Raw genomic sequence first — 24503 nt, 5'->3', positions numbered from 1 at the left:
GAAAGTGGAGTTTCTTCGACGTCCTTGAGTTAAACATCCTCGTCATCACTATCCCAAACCCCATTAATGGTAGCATCTCGTTCTTGTGGGATTTGGACTAGTTTCTCGTTGTCAATCAATCTTTGGACCACGTCTTTGAACTTGAAACAATTTTCTATAGTATGTCCTCCCGATTGATGATATGGACAGTAGTATCTATCTGTCCTTTTTAGTGATTCAAATGGTCTCGGTTCGAGAGGTTGAATTTTACCATTCTCGGAGAGCATTTTGAACATATTTGCATAAGATGTCCCAATTGGAGTGTATGGCTTATTGCTCCTTTTGGGTGTGTCAATTACTTGGAAGGAGAATGATTTCTTCTCTTTAGGTAGAGGTCTACTTTTGAGTAGTTCATTTCGTTCTTTTATAACCTCCATGATCTCGCGTAACATTTCTCTTGCTTCCAATACAACCTGAATAAGGATACACACTTCTTGTTTTGTCGCAGGTTCTTGTCCACAAGGAAAATGATCCTCGACATCCTCGAAGATTTCCTGCTCTTCTTCAATAGCTTCGACAGGTTTAATGAGGTTCGAGGGGTCAACCTGATTTTCCTCATCGGAAATAGCCAAGGAATCCGACAGTGGTGCATTATTTATACTTGGCTTCTTGCTTACAGGGGGCAATGGAAGTTTGTTGTTATCAATTAAATCTTTGATTGCTTCCTTTAGCTTCCAACAATTTTCTGTGAGATGGCCCCTACCCTAATGATACTTGCAATGTGCATTGGGGTTCCAGCTAGCCGTTCTTTTTTCGACAGGTAGGTCCCCAAACGGTCCTATGGGAGTTATAAAACCTTTTGCATGTAAGCGATCGAATGCGGTGTCATAACTCATACCAATAGGAGTAAAGTTCCTCATAAATGGTTTCTTTTTTCCTTGATTATTCATAGCAAGGACTTCATTCAAATTAAAGGTGCTAACATTATTTGAGTGGGTGGTTTTGGAAGAAGAAGGATTGTCGTTCTTCTTGCCTTTCCAGCCACTATTAGAGGTACTGTTGTTAGCAGCTTTTTGTTTAGCTAGGTTGTAGACACCCATTTGTGTCTCCCCAAAACCAAACCCAGTGATGAATGCCTTTCACGTTGTGTTATTATCGAATTAGGTGAAAGTGGTTTGAAAGTCGAGTGTTGCGGTTTAGTTTTAATTAAATTCTTTTCTCTCTGTTTTTGAAAATGACTTTATTTATTTGAAAATAGCCGAACCAGTTTAGTTTGGTCCATAATTAAGGTCCAATAATAGTGTAGTTGGATGGGGTCGAAGAGATCTTTCCAACGATATATTATAAGCCCGATTCCGATGAATATTGAGGAAGTTATGGCAAAGATACTAAACTGGGCCTGGTTAATTATTTTAAATACGGTCCAATGATCTAGAGGAGGGCCCAATGTTAATTATTATTCCTAAAATTATTAGGATTAATTATAGTTTTCTAGAAGTTTCTAGAAGGTTCTTTTTAATTCTAATATTATTAGATTTAATAATTAATTATCTTTAATAGGTTTTTATTTGGAATAAAATATCGTTTTATTATCTTAAAAATATATATTTTATCTTCTGTACGGATTCTGTAGATCAAGTTGATTAAAGATCGGATTCCGCGTGAAGAAAAACGCGCTAATACAGGTTGTCGCCAAACGACAAGTCTGTCGCCACGCGACAGACATTGTCGCGTCACGACAGAGTTAATTTCTGGCGACATCGTGGAGTTTTATTCCTTATCAAATTCTATGATTTTTCTGGATTATTTTCATTATAAATAGCGTCCGACTCCTTGTTTTCAGAAATCAATCATCATAAATTCTCATTCACAATCACCAAATCACATTCAATTATTCCTTAATTCTTATTTTTCCCTCTCACTTTCTAAACTAGCTTTTTACAAACAATATTCCGCATTCACAAGATCTTGAATTACTTAGCCAAGTTCGAAGTTGCCTTCGCCCTAGACGTGAAAGGTTGATAATTTCTGAGGGTTTGGTCCAAAATTAGTCAAAACTTTATTTAACTTGATTTCAATTTGATTCTTTAATTATTGTTTATTATTTTCATTGAAGTTTACTAACTTGTGTATTTTGTTATTAGAAAGAGGTACAAGGCTTCAAAGTATGTAATCTTATTACTCTCTTTCAATGTAGAAAGCATGTTTATTATGTTTAATTCCTAGTATCATGTTAGGATGTTATTTAATGCTCTCTAGTATCATGTTTAGGATGCCTTTACTCTTTCTAATATCATGTTAGTACCATGTTAGGTTTAAAGCTTTGATCTTTATTGCTTAGTGACATGCTAGGATTTGTTATTAATCTTGTTAGTATCATGCCTAGGATCTTGTTATTATTATTAAGCTTTATTATGCCTTATCATGCTATTATCATCATTATTGTTATTGATTTATTATTATGTTGCTTGTTTTATTTTTATTGTTATTGCTTGATCACGCCTTTTATGATTGTTAAAGGGAATTTGTACTTGAAATCACGCTTAATAAGATAATTATTAATTTGGTTTAGGCTAATGTGATTTTAATTCAAGTGATCGCCAATAATAGTATTATTTGTGCATTAATTTCAACCAACATAGATAAACAGGGTAGGTTTAATATAATGTTTGTATGTTATTCGAAAAGCGCACATGAATACGAGCAGAACAAAGTAGAGGCCTATTTTATAGGGCGGGTCCTTTCTTTTGTAGATTGAATTCGTACCCTCATCCTCGGACCCTGTTTGGTTCAAGACCTTATGGAGTAGTTGATGGTCCTTTTGGATTGTCTTTTGGGTTTACAAGTTCCTAAAACTTGTTGGCGACTCTTTTTTTGCTCTTTTTCTTTCCCTTTGGAACGCCACCGTACTTTAGTGTATGATCACAGTGGGGTTCATGTTTGGGGTTATCGTAATGCTTGAAATATTCCATACAGTTTTTGGCGACTCCACTGGGGAGGATTTCTATTTATATTCCTGAAATGTATTTAATTTTGGCAATTATTTAGAATGAGCGGATGAGACTTGAAAAATTTTAAGTATTTCATGTGTGTGATTTGATTAACATTATTGTCATATGCATTAAAAGGTCCTCATGGGAGCACCCCATGAGTCAATCCATAGGAATTTTACACGTAGGAAATTTGTGAAATATCTTTCATGACTAGAATCGAAAAGATGATGCGAAATCTGGAAAATTCGAAGAACACAGAAACTTGCCAAGGCATGTAGGAACTAGCGTCTAGAAAACAGGGCTTGTCGCCCGTAAAAAGTTTCTGTCACCTGGCGACAGTTCTGTCGCCTGGCGACAGAAGCTTTTTTGCGGCGACAGTCCCTGTAGTCTGGCGCCAAGTTCTTCCAATACCGAGCCAGGGGTCTGCCTTCTTGCTTTGACCATTTCTAGCATTGTTGGCTTGATTTTGCTTATTGATTGAGTCCTTTTCTCACTTTTCTGAACCCATATGTGTTCTACATATGGATAAAACCCTCTAGGGGTTCCTGCTTCACCTGCCCAATGGAATATCCCACTATCATGTGCAAAGTTCAGATTTGGGTACGTGCAAAGTTTGTGAATCCACCAAACCATGGAGTCGAGTTCGATTTCATCACGAACTTGCGGAATCCTATCCATTCGCTCCAACCCTCCCGGTAGGATTGTGTGCAATGCATATGGATTCTTAACCATGGACCTTTTTGACTTAACCCATATCCTCGAACTTTAGAGAACTAGAGCCATAGTTAGGTTGCAAACTCATCATATTGTGACTATGTGAACTACTTGTGCACCCTTGCTTGTATATATTATATATGTGTTAACCGTTTGTTTGACTTGTGTTAAAGACTAAATAAATTGACTAATGACTAAAAGGACTTTGTCTAATTAATTAATTTTGAATTAATTAAAGGCTAATAAATCAATCAATTCGACTTAGTACGACTTTAGGCATGCCCATTTAGAGTAAAATTACTAGAAACAGTCCAGATTAACGTTCCAGCAATGGCGCAGAAATTTGGACTGTGGCGCTGCAGTTTAGTGTCTGTCGCCTGGCTACAATTTTGTCGTCTGGCGACAGGCTCTAAACAGTGGCGACAGTTCTGTCGTTTTAGCGACAGTCCAGTTTTCTTGCTCGAGTCACCATGACGAGTCTAATTAACAGTCTACTAATCGGATTAATCAATTTGTTAATGGTTCAAACCATGTTTAAGTCTTTAATTGAGTTTAGGCACTTAAAGTCCCATGGTCATACACCAGTAGTCAAAGCATGTCACTCACATACACATAAAGCACACACATAACATGTTTGTGACATTATGACCATGTCTAGAGAGTCTTGAATGCGTGTTTTCCGTCATTTTTTTTAGGGGGGTAAGTCGGATATTAATCCTCCAATTTTTTAAATTCCCTTAAAATACATACCCCATTTTTTCACTTTTTCTTTTTCATCTTTTGAACATAAAGTCAAGTCAATTAGAGTCAAGTATTAAAACAAACATGGTTTAAATTACAGCGCGTGGTCAAGAAAGGAAGGGCGTTTAATCAAGGACAACACTTTTGTTCAAGTCTTACTTTTTGACAAACCAATCGGTAGGAAAAGGAAAGCTAAGAAATCAATGGCTAGTCAAGAAGAACTTAATGAAGTCAAGGGACAGGTAGCCAACTTGGATGAAATGTTGCAAAACCTATCGCTGCAAATAAGTAATCCTGAAAAACAAAAACAAATGGACCTAATCCAAGAAAGCTTGGGCAAACTGTCCAACGACTTTAGATTTCAAGAGATTAGCTCCCAAGGGGTCTCGGTGGATAAGGACCTTCTCCCACAAAAGTTCAATCCCAATGACATCCCTAAGTTCAAGGCTATGGACAATCCTTATTTTCATTTAAGAGCTTTTGAAACTGTAATGAGTATTAAGGGGATAGATAGAAAAGCATTGCATTTTGTATTTTCATTATCCTTAGAAGCTGTATGTCAACAGTGGTACTTTTCACTTGATAAAGAAAAAACCTCTAGTTGGGAATCCATTGTGAGCGCTTTCATTGAAAGGTATAAATGCAATATACAAGTTGAAACCGATCATAGAGAATTAGAAATGCTAAAACAAAAAGAAAATGAAGGTTTCACCTCCTTCTTTAATAAATGGAGGGAAACTACTGCAAAAATGGTTGAAGTGCCTAGTGAAAAAGAATCCGTTAGAATGTTCATTAAGAACCTCCAAGAAAAATACTCTAAGCACCTTAAGTACCAAAGCAACTTAAACACTTTCAAAGCTGTATATGATATTGAAATTAATATTGAAGATGACCTTGCTAAACAAAAAGTTGCTAATAACAACTCAAGTAGTGGCTGGAAAAATAAGAAGAACGACAATCCTTCTTCATCCAAATCTACCCACTCAAATAATGTTAACACTTTTCCTCTAAATGAAGTTTTGGCAATGAATAATAATCAAGGACAAAAGAAACCATTTAGGAAGAATTATACTCCTATTGGTATGAGTTATGACACCGCATTTGATCGCTTACATGCAAAAGGTCTTATAACTCCTATTGGACCATTTGGGGACCCACCTGTCGAAAGGAGAACGGCTAGCTGGAACCCAAATGCACATTGCAAATATCACCAAGGTAGGGGTCATCCTACAGAAAATTGTTGGAGACTAAAGGAAGCCATTCAAGACTTGATCGATAGTAACAAGCTCCCATTGCCTCCTACAAGTAAGAAACCAAGTATCAATACCGCACCGCTGTCGGATTCCTTAGCTATTTCCGACGAAGAAAACCAAGAGGATCCATCTAGCCTCATAGAGCCTATCGAGACCATTGAAGAAGAAATCTTCGAAGATGCTCTCGAATTCCATGGCCAGGAACCTGCAACCAAACAAGAAGTAGTGGCATTGACATTAATATTGACAGAATTGAAAAAGTTGATCTCACAAACCTTTGAAGCTATAAAAGAGAAAAATGAGTTTACTTAGAAGTAGACCCTCATCTAAACAAAAGAAACCTTTTTCTCTCCAAGTAATTGACACTCCCAAAAAGAATAATAGAAAATATACTCCAATTGGGACGTCATACACAAACATGTTCAAAATGCTCTTCGAGAATGGAAAAGTTCAACCTCTCGAACGAAGACCATTTGAATCACTGAAAAGAATAGACAAATATTATTGTTCATATCATCAATCAGGGGGACATACAATAGAACAATGCTTCAAGTTTAAGGACTTGGTTCAACGTTTGATTGATGAGAAGAAATTAGTTCAACTTCCACGAGATGCCATGATTAATGGAGTATGGGATAGTGACGATGAGGATGTTTACCTTAAAGACATTGATAACCCTATGGACCTTATCCAAGCGGTTCTCCGAAGTGAAAGTTTTGACCCCTCCGAATTTATCACTCCAATAAAAGATCAAGAGCATGGATGGCGCAAGACGGTGAAGGTAACCACTACAAATGGAAAGAAGATTTCAATAACTACAGGACAAGGACCAATGTTCGAAGGATCGTCTAAGTCAGAGTCTGAGTTAGAGTCTTCCCCTATCGAGTCTTCTAAGTCTTTAGCTGTAGCACCCTCATCTTCCATTTCTACTCCTAGGATAGTTAGCAATCAAGTCCCAACGAACATTTCTTTATTTGATGAAATGATTTCTGAATTTAATAATATGTCTTCTTCCCCGTATTCTTCTTGTTATTCTTTATCTAAAGATGACGAGCATTGCTTAACTAATGATGAAAATGATAAAGAAATAATTAAAGCAATGGAAACACTTGAAAATAAGACTCCAACAACGCACCAACAACCAAACAACGCCGACTGTAAAAAAAAAAAAAAAAAAAAAAAAAAAAAAAAAAAAAAAAAAAAAAAAAATTCGCCGAATTAAGCACAAGGTATACCAATGATTTAAGGCACCCCTTGTAGCCATATCATATCTCTCACCCTTTAAATATATAATCCTTTTCTTGATAAACCACTTTGAGCCTCGTCTAACGATAGACCTTTCTTTTTTCAACCCACATCTACTAACCTTGGGATGGGATGGTGTGTAACTTATGCAAGTTCCAAATATGAAAGCTTGAGTGATTTCAAAAGAGTAAAATAAAAATAAGCAAAATGAATAAAAGTGTACAAAAGGGAAAGTGTTCCAATGTCTTGGATATAAAAATATCTTTGATAAGAACATGTCTCAGATTGCGTCTCTTATCGAGTGCTCGGTATCGTGCCTGAGAAACATGAATGCCAAGTGAGTGATAGACCGCATGATCGAGATTGCCCACACTTATATAAAAAAAAGCAAAATAAATAGAGAGCAAAAAAAAAAAAAAAAAAAAGAGAGCTCAAAAATGAGAAACCTCAAGCATAAACATAAAAAAAGATTCAAAAGCATGGTTGCACACCTTGGGGGCTTATTCAGGGTCTTGAGCCTTTATCCCTTTCTTTCTTTAACCTTTAGCCTAACCACATTACAACCCTTAAAAAGACCTTTTTGAGGTATACATACACTTGTGCGAGGTTCGGCTAGAGCTACGTTTGGCCTGATTCCTAACGGATACGTAGGCAACCCAGACAGGGTGCGGCCACTTTAATCCCTTCAAATTCTGTATCCCCGAAGTAAAAAACGCATGTCTGCAAAATTTCAAAACTGGCGCCAGACGATAGCCTCTGTCGCCAGGTGACAGAGCCCAATCATCAGCGACAGTAAATCAGATAGCAGCGTTAGTTTTCTGCGAGTGTCTAGACCAGTTTCACATATTCTGGAAATTTATTCGACTTCCGTACTCGAATTAATTCTCCGAAAAATACATATTGTAATTGTTTTCATTGCTTTAATTGAAAGTTAATTAAAATAAAAGCTGGAATTTTATTAATTAATAAAGAAAGTACATTATTGATAAAATAAAAGCTAAAAAATTAACTAAAACAAATTAACTTTGTCTAATAAATCAAAGGAAAAGCAATGCTCTAGTCTTTTTTCTCTTTCTTGATTCTCTTCCAATTTGTGTCTTCATTTTCTTCCTCTTGATCCATAACCTTTGCTAGGAGACAACCATTAGAAGACCTACACTCTATCTTAGTATAGATGGTTTCTCCCTCTGCTAGAACTCCATGTTTCTTTTCTACCCAAGCTTCCTTCTTTGTAGAGTCAACTTTTCTTTTTCCTTGATTTTTCTTAGAACTTTTCTTTCCTGGCATAATAGGAGTTTTGAATTCAATCCTTTCCCCTAGACGTTCTTTAGCAGGGACCTTTTTGTCACCTAGACGATCCTTCACATTGGTCTTCTCAATTTTGACTTGAGATTTTTGGAATCTTCCATCAAGCCATTGTTTCACTTTATTTGGCAAACGAGGTGGCTCCTTGTGGGTAATCACTTCCCATAAGGGCCTACCACTCCAGTATCCGTCAAAACGCTCAATCTCTTGTGACACAGGAAATTCATAAGGACGGCGGAGATCTCCTATAGGGATAGTTTGTGCAAGACCATATTGTCTCATAACTCTACAAGGAAAATAAAAGGTTAATCTTGACAAGCTCGGGAGACGACAATATGCTTGGTTACTACAACCAACCATTGCCTCAATCTTCCACCAAGGAACAATCCAGCTTATGGTAAAGTCACCGGCGGCAAACACCTTGCTCCACTCACGGCGACCTATTTTCAAAAATCGTTTCTTTCGCCGGACTATGCAATTTGGAACATATGTGTGTATATCGTCAGGAGGATTAATAAGCTTTAACCTCTCCATGAGCCATATCTGTAAAATATGTATTTAATTAGTATTACAGTGTAGAATAATATTCTTTAATTCTTGGTAAATTAAAAAATAACATTATTTTATACCTGTAATAAAATTGGAGAACCTCGAAAAGGTGCTCTTGGATTCTTTCTTAATGCATCCAACCATAGCATAGTCTCTCCAACAATTAGCGGCATTGGATTCCTCCCAGATTCAACTTGTTCTATAACAGATATAATCGTTGATTGGCCTTCATTATCATTACCACTAACTAAGAGTAATTGGTTAAACAAGCAATAAAGAAAAGCCCTTCTCTTATAGACACAGAAATCAGGATTAGGATTATCATAAAAGTAATGTGCAAATTCTGTCAAATCAACTATATTCCCATGCACTATATGTTTTAAAGCCGTAACCCTCAAATCAAAAAAGCGTTCAAAATCTTTATAATAATATTCATTGATTCTAGGCATTACCGCAAGATCTGTGGAATAATAACCTATAATGGCTCTAAATTCTTCCGGTAAAGGACATATTTCATCATGGAAAAATCTAAAGCAATGAGTATCAATATCCCAATAGTCTATGGCAGAATAAATAAAATCAATGTCAAGACTCATCCCCTTGATTCCAAACATACCCCCCATATGACAAATATCTAATGCTTTTTTATCTTTAGCAGTTAAATGACGACACCATTCATCCATATATCCACAAAAAGTTCTTTTAGCTAAAGGCATGATATCTAGTTAATTAACTAATTAATAAACTGGTTAAATTATGCAGTAAACGGATGATTCGGGGGCTATTTATAACTTTTTTTTCATGACAAACTTCAAATTCTGTAGGAAATAGGAAAGCGCGTCTGTCGCCAGGCGAAAAAATTGTCGTGTGGCGACAAAGGCTGTCGCGTGGCGACAAAACCTGTCGCGTGGCGACAGGATGAATTACGCGGCACCGGTTTATCTCTTTGCAGCGACACCTATTACGCGTAGGAAACCGTGTTTTTATGTACTTGATTTCGACTTTGACTTGACTTACTGTTCTCTTCCTATTCATACACCCTTATTATCACTATTATTATTATTATTATTATTATTATTATTATTATTATTATTATTATTATTATTATATCATATTAAGCTTAATTAATTTTGGGCTTATCATATTTTCTTCCTTCATTTTTTCTTTTTTCATTTCTTTTTTTGGGGGAGAGAGTCGGTACCCTCCATTAATATTAAAAATGACGGAAATTTTGCGACACAAAAAATTACACTTTCTCACACACTCATATGCACAACACATTTGTTATAAAATAATAAATCAGGAAAATAAAATGTTGATAAATAATAAAGTGCATATATATACAAATGTCTAGTACATGAGTCATATGAATAAGATAGACAAAGTCCTACAAAAGTCAAAAATAAATAAACACAGGTACAACTATGGCGCCGGAGGTCGCAAGTCGCGAGGGATGCCGAATGTATCGAAAAATGTCCTACTCCGTGGAGTATGTCCATCATCGCCCCCTGAACCACCAGGCGGCGCAAACTGCAACTCAGGGCCAGGCCACCTAACCTCAACCTGAAATCCGACGGAAAGAGGCTGAGGCTGCAAAGGCTGGAGCGGCGACAGAGTGCTGGGCCCCTCCTTATGGTTTTGTGGGTCTATTTTAGTAGTTTGGGTTCCTTGGTACGCCAGTTAGCCCCTTTAAGCAAATTGACATGATTTAGTCAGCTTGATTGCAAAGCACTGAGTGATCGACTTGATGAAAGATCATCTCACTTAGCTTAAAGCGCCTAAGTATTGGCTCATAATAAGGCACCGAAATATTGGTTCAACAAATAAGGCATCGAAATATTGGTTCAACAAATATACTGAAATATTGGTTCAATAGATGCACCAAAATAATGGTTTACAAAGACAAAGCACCGAAGTACTGGCACAAATATACAAAATCGATGATAAATAATAACAATATATTAAGGGTCAATAGGTAAAATGATTCTTTGGCGATGTCCCAACATAGAGAGGAGTTGTCTAGTGGCGAAGCACGGCCGTGGCGAGGTAGTGTCACAAATAGTGGAGATGGAGAAGCAAGGTCAACTTCGATGGTCCCTCAAGGTAAAGAAGAGATTGTCTATAGCGGCGACGTACTGCCGTGGCGACATACGGCCACACCCTGAAGATGACGACATACAATTATTTTCGACGATGTTCCCGAAATACCGTGGAGGATTGTCACCAAGAATATTAAAGACGACGACATACGGTTATCTTCAACGATGGCGTTCACGAGGCACTGTGGGTGTTGTCACAAACAACATATGAAGCAGCAGCAAAATGGTTACGTTCAGAGACGTGTGCTCGACGGTGCAAGATACGCGTTTCTTAACTCTTTTATCTATTTAACTAATGATTAGTTTGCAGGTATCAGCGTTATAAGAATGATTTGGAATTGCAGAACGTTTTGAATCATTCTCCGTCCCTATCGATACTTTAACTCTCGTTTTTCGAAACATAAGTTTCTCCAAACTCAGTCAAAGTGGGGGCTTCTGTTGACACCCATTTGTGTCTCCCCAAAACCAAACCCAGTGATGGATGCCTTTCACGTTGTGTTATTATTGAATTAGGAGAAAGTGGTTTGAAAGTCGAGTGTTGCGGTTTAGTTTTAATTAAATTCTCTTCTCTCTGTTTTTGAAAATGACTTTATTTATTTGAAAATAGCCGAACCAGTTTAGTTTGGTCCATAATTAAGGTCCAATAATAGTGTAGTTGGATGGGGCTCGAAGAGATCTTTCCAACGATATATTATAAGCCCGATTCCGATGAATATTGAGGAAGTTATGGCCAAGATACTAAACTGGGCCTGGTTAATTATTTTAAATACGGTCCAATGATCTAGAGGAGGGCTCAATGTTAATTATTATTCCTAAAATTATTAGGATTAATTATAGTTTTCTAGAAGTTTCTAGAAGGTTCTTTTTAATTCTAATATAATTAGATTTAATAATTAATTATCTTTAATAGGTTTTTATTTGGAATAAAATATCGTTTTATTATCTTAAAAATATATATTTATCTTCTGTACGGATTCCGTAGATCAAGTTGATTAAAGATCGGATTCCGCGTGAAGAAAAACGCGCTAATACAGGTCTGTCGCACGGCGACAGAGTCTGTCGCCCACGCGACAGACTCTGCCGTCGTGCGACAGACATTGTCGCGTCACGACAGAGTTAATTTCTGGCGACAGCGTGGAGTTTTATTCCTTATCAAATTCTATGATTTTTCTGGATTATTTTCATTATAAATTGCGTCCGACTCCTTGTTTTCAGAAATCAATCATCATCAATTCTCATTCACAATCACCAACTCACATTCAATTATTCCTTTATTCTTATTTTTCCCTCTCTCTTTCTAAACTAGCTTTTTACAAACAATATTCCGCATTCACAAGATCTTGAATCACTTAGCCAAGTTCGAAGTTGCCTTCGCCCTAGACGTGAAAGGTTGATAATTTCTGAGGGTTTGGTCCAAAACTAGTCAAAACTTTATTTAACTTGATTTCAATTTGATTCTTTAATTATTGTTTATTATTTTCATTGAAGTTTACTAACTTGTGTATTTTGTTATTAGAAAGAGGTACAAGGCTTCAAAGTATGTAATCTTATTACTCTCTTTCAATGTAGAAAGCATGTTTATTATGTTTAATTCCTAGTATCATGTTAGGATGTTATTTAATGCTCTCTAGTATCATGTTTAGGATGCCTTTACTCTTTCTAATATCATGTTAGTACCATGTTAGGTTTAAAGCTTTGATCTTTATTGCTTAGTGACATGCTAGGATTTGTTATTAATCTTGTTAGTATCATGCCTAGGATCTTGTTATTATTATTAAGCTTTATTATGCCTTATCATGCTATTATCATCATTATTGTTATTGATTTATTATTATGTTGCTTGTTTTATTTTTATTGTTATTGCTTGATCACGCCTTTTATGATTGTTAAAGGGAATTTGTACTTGAAATCACGCTTAATAAGATAATTATTAATTTGGTTTAGGCTAATGTGATTTTAATTCAAGTGATCGCCAATAATAGTATTATTTGTGCATTAATTTCAACCAACATAGATAAACAGGGTAGGTTTAATATAATGTTTGTATGTTATTCGAAAAGCGCACATGAATACGAGCAGAACAAAGTAGAGGCCTATTTTATAGGGCGGGTCCTTTCTTTTGTAGATTGGATTCGTACCCTCATCCCCGGACCCTGTTTGATTCAAGACCTTATGGAGTAGTTGATGGTCCTTTTGGATTGTCTTTTGGGTTTTCAAGTTCCTAAAACTTGTTGGCGACACTGTTTTTGCTCTTTTTCTTTCCCTTTGGAACGCCACCATACTTTAGTGTATGATCACAGTTTGGTTCAAGTTTGGGGTTATCGTAATGCTTGAAATATTCCCTACATAGGTCGTCTTCAATATTGATACCAATGTCATAGACAGCCTTGAAAGTGTGCAAATTATTTTGGTATTTGAGATGCTTAGAATATTTTTCTTGGAGGTTCTTGATGAACATCCTCACAGATTATTTCTCACTCGGCACCTCAACCATCTTTGCAGAAGTTTCCCTCCATTTATTAAAGAAGGAAGTAAAGCCTTCATTCTCTTTCTCGTTAAGTATTTCAAGTTTCCTATGATCAGTTTCAACTTGAATATTGCATTTATATCTATGAATGAAAGCGTTTACAATTGACTCCCAACTAGAGGTTTTCTCTTTATCAAGAGAAAAGTACCATTACTAACAAACGGTTTCTAAAGATAGAGAAAACACAAAATGAAAAGCTTTCTTGTCTATTCCCTTAATATTCATTAAAGTTTCAAAGGCTCTTAAATGAAAATAAGGGTTATCCATTGCTTTGAATTTCGGGATGTCGTTGGCATTGAATTTCTGCGGAAGAAGATCCTTGTCCACCGAGACCCCTTGTGAGCTAATGCCCTACAATCTATAGTCATTGGATAATCTGCTCAAACTTTCCTGGATGAGCTCCATTTGTTGTTGTCTCACAGGGTCATTGATTTGAAGAGTCAGATTCTTCAACATTTCAGCCATGTTAGCTACTTGTCCGTTGAGTTCGTTGGCTTCTTCCTGACTTGCCATTATCTTCTTAGCTTTCCTTTTTTGACTGATTGGCTTATCAAAAAGTGAGACTTGAACGAAAGTGTTGTCCTTGATTAAACACCCTTCTTTTCTTAACCACGCGCTGTAGATTAAACCATGTTTGTTTTAATGACTTGACTCAAGTTGACTTTGATTTTATGGTTTAAAAAAAGCAAAAATAGGGTGCATATTTTTGGGAATGGGTTCAAACAAGTTGTTTAATTGGAGGATTAATATCTAACTTACCCCCCTAAAAAAAATGACGGAAACACGCATTCAAGATTCTCTAGACATGGTCAAGGTGTGACATACATGTTAAGTGTGTGCTTTATAAGTGAGTGCAAGTGACATGCTTTGACTCTTGTGTATGACCATGGGACTAAGTGCCTAGACTCAATTAAGGACTTAAATATGGCTAAAGCCATTAACAAATTGATGAAACTGATTAGCAGACTGTTTAATTAGACTCGTCATGATGACTCGAGTAAGAATATGGACTGTCGCCGGAACAACAGAACTGTCGCCACAGTTTGAAGCTTGTCGCCAAACGACAATTTTATCGCCATGTGACAAGCAGTAAACTGCGGCGCCATAGCCCAAACTCCTGCGCCATTGCTGGAACATTAATCTAGGACTGTTTCCAGTGAGCTTACTTTAAGGGGACATGCCTACAGTCGTACTAAGTCAGATTAATTACTTTATTAGTCTTTAATTAGTCAAATTAATTAATTAATTAGTTAGACAAAGTCCTTTTTAGTCATTAATTGGTTTATTTAGACTTAAACACAAGTCAAACAAACGGTTAGCACATGTAGGGTATGCATAAGCAAAGAATGCACAAATAGTTCAAATAGTCACAATATGATGCAATGAGTTTGCAACCTAACCATGGCTCTAGTTCTCTAAAGTTCAAGGATATGGGTTAGTCAAAGAGGGTCCGTGGTTATGATTCCGGATGCATCGCGTGGAAGCCTTACCTTTGGAAGGGTTGGCGCGTATGGATGGGACCCCGCAAGTTAAAAAACTTGCTTCCATGGTTTGGTGGATTCACAAACTCGGATGTACTCGTCGTTTCCAGGAACGTTCGATTGGGTAGATGGAGCGTGAACCCCCAGAGGGTTATGTCCATATGTAGAACACATATGTGTTTTAGAAAAGAGAGAAAAACTCAATCAGGAAATAGAATCGAGCCAACTGTGCTAGAAATGGTCAAAACAAGAAGGCAAAGTTCTGGCTCGGTATTGGAAGAACTTGGCGCCAGACTACAGGGACTGTTGCCGCAAAAGTACCCTTGTCGCCAAGTGACAGAACTGTCGCCAAGCGACAGAAGCACTTTACAGGCAACAAGCCCTGTTTTCTAGACGCTAGTTCCTCCATGCCTCAGCAGGTATCTACGTTCTTAGAATTTTCCAGATTTCGCAATATTATTTCAATTCTAGTTGTGAAAGATATTTCTCAAATTTCCTACGTGTAAAAATCCTATGTTTTTTACTCTTTTCGGATGGTCTATCCAATGAGGACCTTTTTTATGCATATCACAATAATGCTAATCAAAATTACGCACATGAAATACTTAGAACTTTTCGAGTCTCGTCCACTCATTCTAAATCATTGCCAAAATAAATTTTAGGAATTAAAATAGAGATCCTCCCCAGTGTAGTCGCCAAAAAACTGTAGGGAATATTTCAAGCATTACCCTAAACTTGAACCCCACTGTGATCATACACTAAAGCATGGTGGCGTCCAAAGGGAAGGAAGCTAGAGCAAAAGAGTCGCCAACAAGTTTTAGGAACTTGTAAACCATTCACAAGGTGAAGATTACACCCCTTAACGATCCAGGAGATCGTCAACTCCAAAAGGTCTTAAACCAAATAGGGTTCGGGGATGAAGGTACAAATCCAACCTAAAAGAGATTGAACCTGCCCTAATAATAGGCCTCTACTTCATTCTTCTCGTATTCATGTGCGCTTTCTGACTAACATGCAATCAATAGGTTTATCCTAAACCTGTTTAATCTGTGTTGGTTGAATATTAATGCACAAGCAAAACTATTTTTGGCGATCACTTGAATTATAATCATATTAGCCCTAAAAAAGATTATTAATTATCTTATTAAGCGTGATTACAAGTACAAATTCCCTTTAAACATGCATAAAAGGCGTGATCAAGCAATAATAATAAACATATATACCAAGCAACATAATAATCATCATAATTATAATCATAATAACAATCATAATTAAAATAATCATGTTAACACTAAAGCATAATAATAGCAAGATCCTAAGCATGATACTAACAAGATTAATAACAAACCCTAGCATATCACTAAACAATAAAGATCAAAGCTTTAGCCCTAACATGATAATAACATGATATTAGGAAAGAGTAAAAGGCACCCTAAACATGATACTAGAAAGCAATAACAACATCCTAACATGATACTAGGAATTAAACAAATTTAAACATGCTTTCTACGAGAATAGAGCAATAAGACTACATACTTTGATGCATCGTATCTCTTTCTAATAACAAAATACACGCGTTAGTAACTTCAAGGAAAATATAAAAACAAACAATTAAATTAAGTAATTGAAATAGAGATTAGGGACCAAACCCTCAGAAATTATAACCTTCCACGTGTAGGGCGAAGGCAACTTCGAACTTGGCTAGGTGTGTCTAGTGCTAATGTATGAGGAATTGTGTTTGTGAAAATCGAGAGAGATGAGAGCTTAGAGAGAATTTAGAGAATTGATGATTGTAAATGAGAATTGATTGTTTATGATTGTGGATGAATAAAAACGGAGGTTCAAGACCCTATTTATAAGAAAACAGTCCGGAAATTGGTAGAATTTGATAAGGAATAAAACTCCACGCTGTCGCCGCAAAACCAACCTTGTCGCTTGGCGGCAAGGTCTGTCGCGTGGCGACAAGGCTTCTCGCGTAGCGACAGGCCTGTCGTTTGGCGACAACCTGGATTCCTACGCGCTTTCAAACACGGAGTCCACTTATCAATCAAAATTGACTCGTAAAGTCTGTATGAAAATTGAAATCGTATCTTTCATAAAATAATATTTTATTCCAAGTAAAACTTATCAAAATCTAATTATTAATTCTAATTTTACTAGGACTTAAGAGAACTTTCTAGAGAATTCTAGAAGTCTATAATTAATTCTAATAACTTTAGGATTAATAATTAACATTGGGCCCTGCCCTAGATCATTGGGCCGCATGTAAAGATCAAACTGGGCCCAGTTTAGTATTTTGGCCATAACTTCCTCATTACTCATTGGAATTGGGCTTATAATATATCGTTGGAAAGATCTTTGCAAGCCCCATCCAACGACACTAATATTGGACCCTTGTCGTGGACCAAAATAAACTGGATTGACTATTTTCGTAAAATAGATTTGTTTTTCGAAAACAGAAAGAAAGAATTTTTAATAAAAACTAACCGCAACACCTGACCTTTCACACCTTCACCTTATTCGATAATCATTCGACGCAAAAGGTATTCATCACTGGGTTTGGTTTTGGGGAGACACAAATGGGTGTCTACAATTATCGAACGAGGTGAAATGTGAAACAGTCTCGTGATGCATCTGTTATTAATAAAAATACTTCTTTCTATTTTCGAAAATATTTCTTTTCGTACCCTGTTTATGGAAAATGTCCAGTCCAATTTAGTTTGGTTCATGATATGGGTTCAAAAATAGTGTAGTTGTATGGGGCTTGAAAAGAGCTTTCCAACAATATATTATAATCCCAATTCCAATAAATAATGAGGAAGTTATGGCCAAAATACTAAATAGGGCCTAAAATGATTTTATATGGCCCAATGATCAAGTGGAGGGCCCATTAATTGATTATTCCTAAAGTTATTTGGATTAACTTTAATCTTCTAGAATAATCTAGAAGGTTATTTAATGTTCTAATGGAATTAGGATTAATAATTAATGAATTTAATTTGGGATAAAACGAATATTTTAATGATAAACTGATCTTAAATTAAACACGGAGTCTAATCGTCTAATTATATTAGGGAAAGGGCTCCGTACAGCTGTTTTCTCGTAGCCGTAGTATCGCTTTGCGAGGAGTCTATCGCATCGCGACAGGGGCTGTTTTACTTAGAGTCAAATTCTGACTCTCTTCTTAACATTCCAGATGTTTTCTCTATAAATAGGGGCGTTATTTCCGCGTTTTCAATCATCACTAATCATCTATTTTATTCTCTTTCTCTTTCTAAGCTAGAAGCTTGTTCTTTCTCCCTCTTGCTAAGCCTTCCCTTTTCAAAATACAATACTGCATTCACGAGTCTTAGACGCACCTAGCCAAGCTCGAAGTTGCCTTCGCCCTAGACGTGAAAGGTTGATAATTTCTTAGGGTTTGGTCCCAAATACTTATTTCAATTCTTTAAATTAATTGTTTAATTTAATATTTTCCTTGAATTTACTAACATGTGTATTGTTTTGATAGAAAGAGGTACGAGGCAACAAAGTGAGTAATTTTATTGCTATATATCTGTAAAAAGCATGTTTAGATTATTTTGATTCTTAGTATCATGTTAGGATGTTATTTATTACTTTCTAGTATCATGTTTAGGTTGCTTCCTATTTCTTCTATCATGTTAGTATCATGTTAGGGTTAAAGCTCTGATTTTAAATGTTTAGTGACATGCTAGGATTTGTTATTAATGTTGTTAGTATCATGCCTAGGATCTTGCTAATAATATTATGCTTTATTGAGATTGTTATTATGATGATTGTTGTTATTATGTTACTTGATATAATTGTTATTACTTGATCACACCCTCTCTTGCAAGTTTAAAGGGAATTTTTACTTGAGATCACGCTTAATAAGATAATTAATAATTTTATTTAGGCTAATATAATTTGAATTCATGTGATCGCCAATAATAGATTTATTTGTGCATTAATATTCAACCAACATAGATTAAACAGGTTTAGAATTAACATATTGATTTTATGTTTGTTAGAAAGCGCACATGAATATGAGAAGAATAAAGTAGACGCCTATTTTTTATGGCAGGTTCAATCTCTTTTAGGTTGGATTTGTACCTTCATCCCCGAATATCCAGTCATGGTTCCAGACCACTATGGAGTTAGCAATCTCAGGGATCGTGAAGGGGTGTAACCTTCACCCTATGATCGATTTAGAAGTTCCTAAAACTTGTTGGTGACTCTTTTGCTTTAGCTTCCTTCCCTTTGATCGCCACAATGCTTAAGTGTATGATCACAGTGGGGCTCAAGTGTGGGATGCTTGAAATATTCCCTACATACATCATGGGGATTCTCTCGGGTCTTGAGTCTTTTACCCTTTTCTTCTTTAAACCATGAACCTAACCACGTTACAACCCTTGAAAGACCTCTTTGAGGTGTACATACAATTGTGCAAAGTTCGGTTAGAGCTATGTTTGGCCTGATTCCTAACGGATACGTAGGCAACCTCACATTGAGATGTGGCCACATTCATATGCATGATCAAGTCAAAGAATATCCAATGCTTATCCCTATGACCCTATCCATCTAAGGCTAGACTTGGGGGCTTGAACCCACATCATTTAGCCTACCCAGCCTAAAGTGTCACCATCTCCACTCTTTTTCCATCATCATAACCTTTGCAGCAAGCCTTAGTATCACATTCACACACTTCTTTCACAAATACATAGCCATATCATCTTTCCCTTAGGAACCCTTTATCATAAAATCTTATTCCCCTGCCGCGCATGATTCATCATCTTTCAAGACAAGCATTCATTAAAAGAAATATTGTATAATTGCTTAGCATCCTGAACTGAGCAATATTCATAGTTTCACGCATTGCATAATGCGCTTAGCAATATTTATATATCAAAGATCTGTGATTATACAAAGCATATCGTGCTTAGCTCCTTGACCTAAGCAACTTTCATTATGAAATACTCAGCAATCACTTCACCTATATAAGTTCTTAGCTTCCATACCTAAGCAACGTTCCTCAAAATTGTGTTTTCATACACTATACGATGCATAGCTCCCAGACCTAAGAAACATCCATAGACGATCCTACTGTGCTTAGCTTCATGACCTAAGTACATTCATTGATTGTGTCACGTGATGTAATTGTCCTTAGCCTCCCAGCCTACGAACATTCATCATGCATGCATTATTCTCAAGACGAGGAGTTCAATTTGAATAGACAAAATCCATGCGATTCATTTCGCTTTACTTAATGAGGAAGCTCAAAACTTCTTCCCTTTTTCATGTCTTTTCTTTTGAGGAAGTTCAAAAACTTTTTCAAAATTTTCTCATCAAAGGAAGTTCGAAAACAAAACAAAATTTTTCACGTCTTTTTTTTTCGGGAGAAAGTCGGTACCCTCCACTCATGACAAAAAGGATAGAAAATTTTTTGTTTTGCATTTTCACTCTTTCGTTTTGCACAAACACTTAAATCATACACATACACACACAATCACAAGTCATACACATGTCATATCATGTCAAGTAATGCTTGGTCAAGTCAAGTCAATCGCTGTCAATACGGGTCTTTTGGCAAGTTTTATTTCGCAAGTCTCATTTATAACCCACGTTCGGGGATAAACGAACCATCTAAAGCCCAAGTTCGGGGACAAGCGAACCATTTGCTGCCAACGTTAGAAGATAAGAGAACCATCTAAATCCCACGTTCGGGAACAAGCGAACCATCGACATCCCACGTTCGAGAATATGCGAATCATCTACAGCAAACTTTCGGGGACAAGCGAACCATCAACAGCTCACGTTAAGGACCAAGAGAACATCTGTAGCCCACATTCGGGGACAAGCAAACCATCAACAGCCCACGTTCGGGGACAAGCGAACCATCATCATTTTTTAAATATTTAGTGATGATCTTGATGAGTGGCATTTATGCCACGATTAAGGTTCATTTTGATGGTCATTTTCCCACATTTGCGGCTTATTTGCATCCTTTTCTTTGCCCTTAGTTCCTTTTCCCTTTATGCATCTTTTTTCCTAGATTTTGCCCTTTTTCCTAATCTTTACTTTGATTTCCATGATTATTCTTTGTAGGAACCGGGGTGTTTAAGAGGAGGAAGCCAAAAGTTCAAGGAAAGCTGAAGATAAGCAAGGTTAAGGAGAGGTTCGGCCGAACCCCCTGAAGGTGCGGTCGAACCAGGGTGTGGCCGAACCTGCTCCACTGTCCGGCCGAACGCAAAGGCAGAGTCAAGTTAAATTTTGGTGATTTTGCAGGAGTGGTCGAACCTCAGAAGTTCGACCAGACCAAGATCAGGGGAGTTCGACCGAACCTACCCATGGTTCGGCCGAACCTACCCTGAAGTCCGGCCGAACCTTCCCAGTGTTCGGTCGGACCACTCCCTTACTTCAGCTAGCTGTGTACGGACTATATAAGTCCCATTTTGAGAACATTTTGATGTAATTAGATTAACTTAGTTTTAATTTTCTGCATTCCTTTTTAGCTTAATCTAGAGAGAGAAACACTATTAGTCTTCATTTTGGTAGAGAGAGAAAGTGTGGATTTCTTCGTTGATGAACTTGGATTTTGAAGAAGAACCTTGTTTAATCTTTTGTAGATCTTCAACTTCAAGTAATGAGCAATCTCTTACTCTTTCTCTTTACCTATGCATTTAATTTTGTTTGTTTACTTTGATTTTCCTTCTTTGCTTTTTGATCATGTTGATGCTCATTGATTTGGTGATTGATATTGTTTTCAACATGATTTGTGAGTAGTCACTTAGCCAAGGGTGTGGGGATGGTGTAGTTGGTAATTGTTCATGCTTATAATATTGGGATTAAGTTAATTGTGATTAAAATCTTCGCATGCTTGATATTCTTTGATCTTCTTGCAAGTGCACATTGTTGGTTGATTAAAGGTGAATCTTTGCTAACAAGGAACGGAAGTTGACTTAGTTAAGGTTCATTACTATCGATTGTTCTTTTATTGCACCTCCCAATATATGGTTCTAGTGTGGAAACATAGAGGCTATGTTAGGAGAAACCAATTAACCCCGGAAGGCGGTTAGATTGGACCTTATTTCGATATTCATGCATGTTTAGTTCACTATTGATTTGCTTTTATGTTAATGCATGATCAAGCGGCATCTACATCTACCCATTTCCCTTGGCGTTTAGTTATATTGATTTTAACTCGTTTTACCTTTAGTTTAATCTCTTAGTCATTCCTATACTTTGTCACGAGATAGCGTAAAGTCTAGTGATGAATGCGGTGTTTATGTGCTTCTCCCTTTGGTTCGACCCCTCTTCTTGCCATATACTTGTATTAGGATAAGTCGAGTGTTATAAATTGTATTTGATTTTGTGGCCCTATAATTTGATCCAATTATTATTTTTTTGGATAGGCCTTTTCATAATATTTCCAAAAGTGTATCATAAGCCCAATTCCAATTTAAAAAGAAGAAGATACGAGTAAAACACTAAACTCGGCCCAAAACCGACACCCTTTCACTAAAACAGTCATTTCTTAAAATATAAAAAGATTTTGACCTGATTCTAATTGGTTTGGAAAGTATAATTGATAAGATTTCCAACGATATGTTATATGTTTTATTCCAAATTACGGATCAAAATTTAGCATAGTTTTAAAAACGCATAAATAACTGGAATTATCACGCAACACATTAAACACCGCGTCACGATACTAGCTGATGTGTCACTGTTCCTTGTACCATGACACGGTAATCTTCACCGTGTCACGGTGCTTTTCCGTGTCTATTCCCCATTTTTCTCATCACGCGCTAAATTGAATTTGGACGCATTTTTTGGTAGAATTGTACACCGTTACACGGTGTGCTGTACCGTGCCACGGTGGACAACACCGTGTCATGGTGCCCACTACCATGTCATGGTGCCCAATTAGGGTTTTTCCGCGACTCTTATCTCTTCTAGAGTTTCGTAGAATACCCTGTTCATTTCCTCTATAAATATCCCCCTTATTTCTACAGTTTGGGGCACCAAAAATCATTCTTTTTCTCCCTACACAAAAAATCATTCTCTTCTCCCACTTTAGCCTAAACACTAGCCTCCTTATTCTTCCATAATACAACCTGACAAGGGTTGAACCTAGGTCGTTGGTTACTTAGTTCCCCGATGAAAACAAAATTTATAAAACCAACCTCAACCCTAAGTATAGGGGTAAGTTCGGATCGAACCCAAGGGAAAGGGGTATTTGCTAAGGTCTCAAGCTAACTATTCCAAAGTCTTAATAAAATAGGTTGGTCTAAGCTATACTATCGAATCAATCAAAGCTAACAAATAGAATTCAGTTATAAAAACACTAGGGAAAATAGGATCCACATGCACTAATGATAAACTTGCTAATTTGTTGGGAATTTAATCAATCAAGCAATGCAAGGGAAAATGATATTTGCAATCAAAATCACTCAAAGAGCTATTTCCTAGGGTCAAGCTAGATGTCTCTATAAAAGACTTGAAAGGAAAATCGCAAATCAAGATCAATCGATAATAATAGCTTCCAAATAAATTTTTCGTGTTATTGAAAACTATTATGCAACCTAGCATGATAAGCAAGGTTAGCTACTCCTCTTCAAATGAAACACATGCACAACTTTCATCAACCAATTTAATCACATCATTAAATCAATCAAAAACCCCAAATTAGCTATAGATTATCACTAATACATGCTTCACCACTTTCCTAGCAAAGGAACTACTCACTACACATTGCAAATTTGAAAAGCATAACAAAAGTAATCATTAATTTCATCATCAACATTGTAATTCAAATATCAACAATCTAATCAAACAAAATAATAGAAATTCAACAATATATCAAAAATCAAACATAAAATTGCATTGAAAAGGAAAGAATTCTTACAAAACTATGATCAATATAAAAGAGGAATGAAGATCACAATGTAACAATTATCAAATACCAAGTTTCTCTTTCTAAAATCTAAGAACAAAATCTCCAAAATCTTTAGCTTCTCTCTCTAATATTTTAATCAAAATCTAATTCTCCTTCAAAAATTAATGTTCTTCTCTCTCTAGAAATGAAGGAATTCTATATATAGTAAAACTAACTAAGAAGAACTTAGTTAGACATCCAAAAAGAACCTCAAAAGGCGTGACCTCTCATCCTTAAGCGTAGCCACAACAAAATGGGTACGGAACATGGAGGATGAAGCTACGCGGCCACTCCTGGCACCTGCGCGGCCGCTCCTCCCTCACGCGCGGCCTTGCCTGGGAGTAAGGGAGAATTCCTTTCGTGCGCTCGATGATGTTCCCGTGCATTCCACATGATACATGTTGGGAAGGCAGTCACTAGAGGCCTTTACGGTGGGTTCAACATCGTCTTTAATGTCCAAGAGGTATGAGAGCGCGGCCTTGAAGACTTGGCTTATGCACTCCTTCACTTTTGAGCTTCAAGAGGAGGAACCGGGTTGCATCCTTGGCTTTGTATGCCCCGAGAGAACGCCAATGATCTTCTCGAACATCATCACTCTCCTAAAATCAAAGAAAAGAAAACAAGTAAAGGAAAAAATGCAAAATAAACTAAGAAACACAAGAAAATAAGGAAACCACTAAGG

This window comes from Chenopodium album, chromosome 15 (assembly GCF_948465745.1).
Source record: "Chenopodium album chromosome 15, dcCheAlbu1.1, whole genome shotgun sequence".
NCBI lineage: Eukaryota > Viridiplantae > Streptophyta > Magnoliopsida > Caryophyllales > Amaranthaceae > Chenopodium > Chenopodium album.
This window is presented reverse-complemented; position numbering follows the sequence as displayed.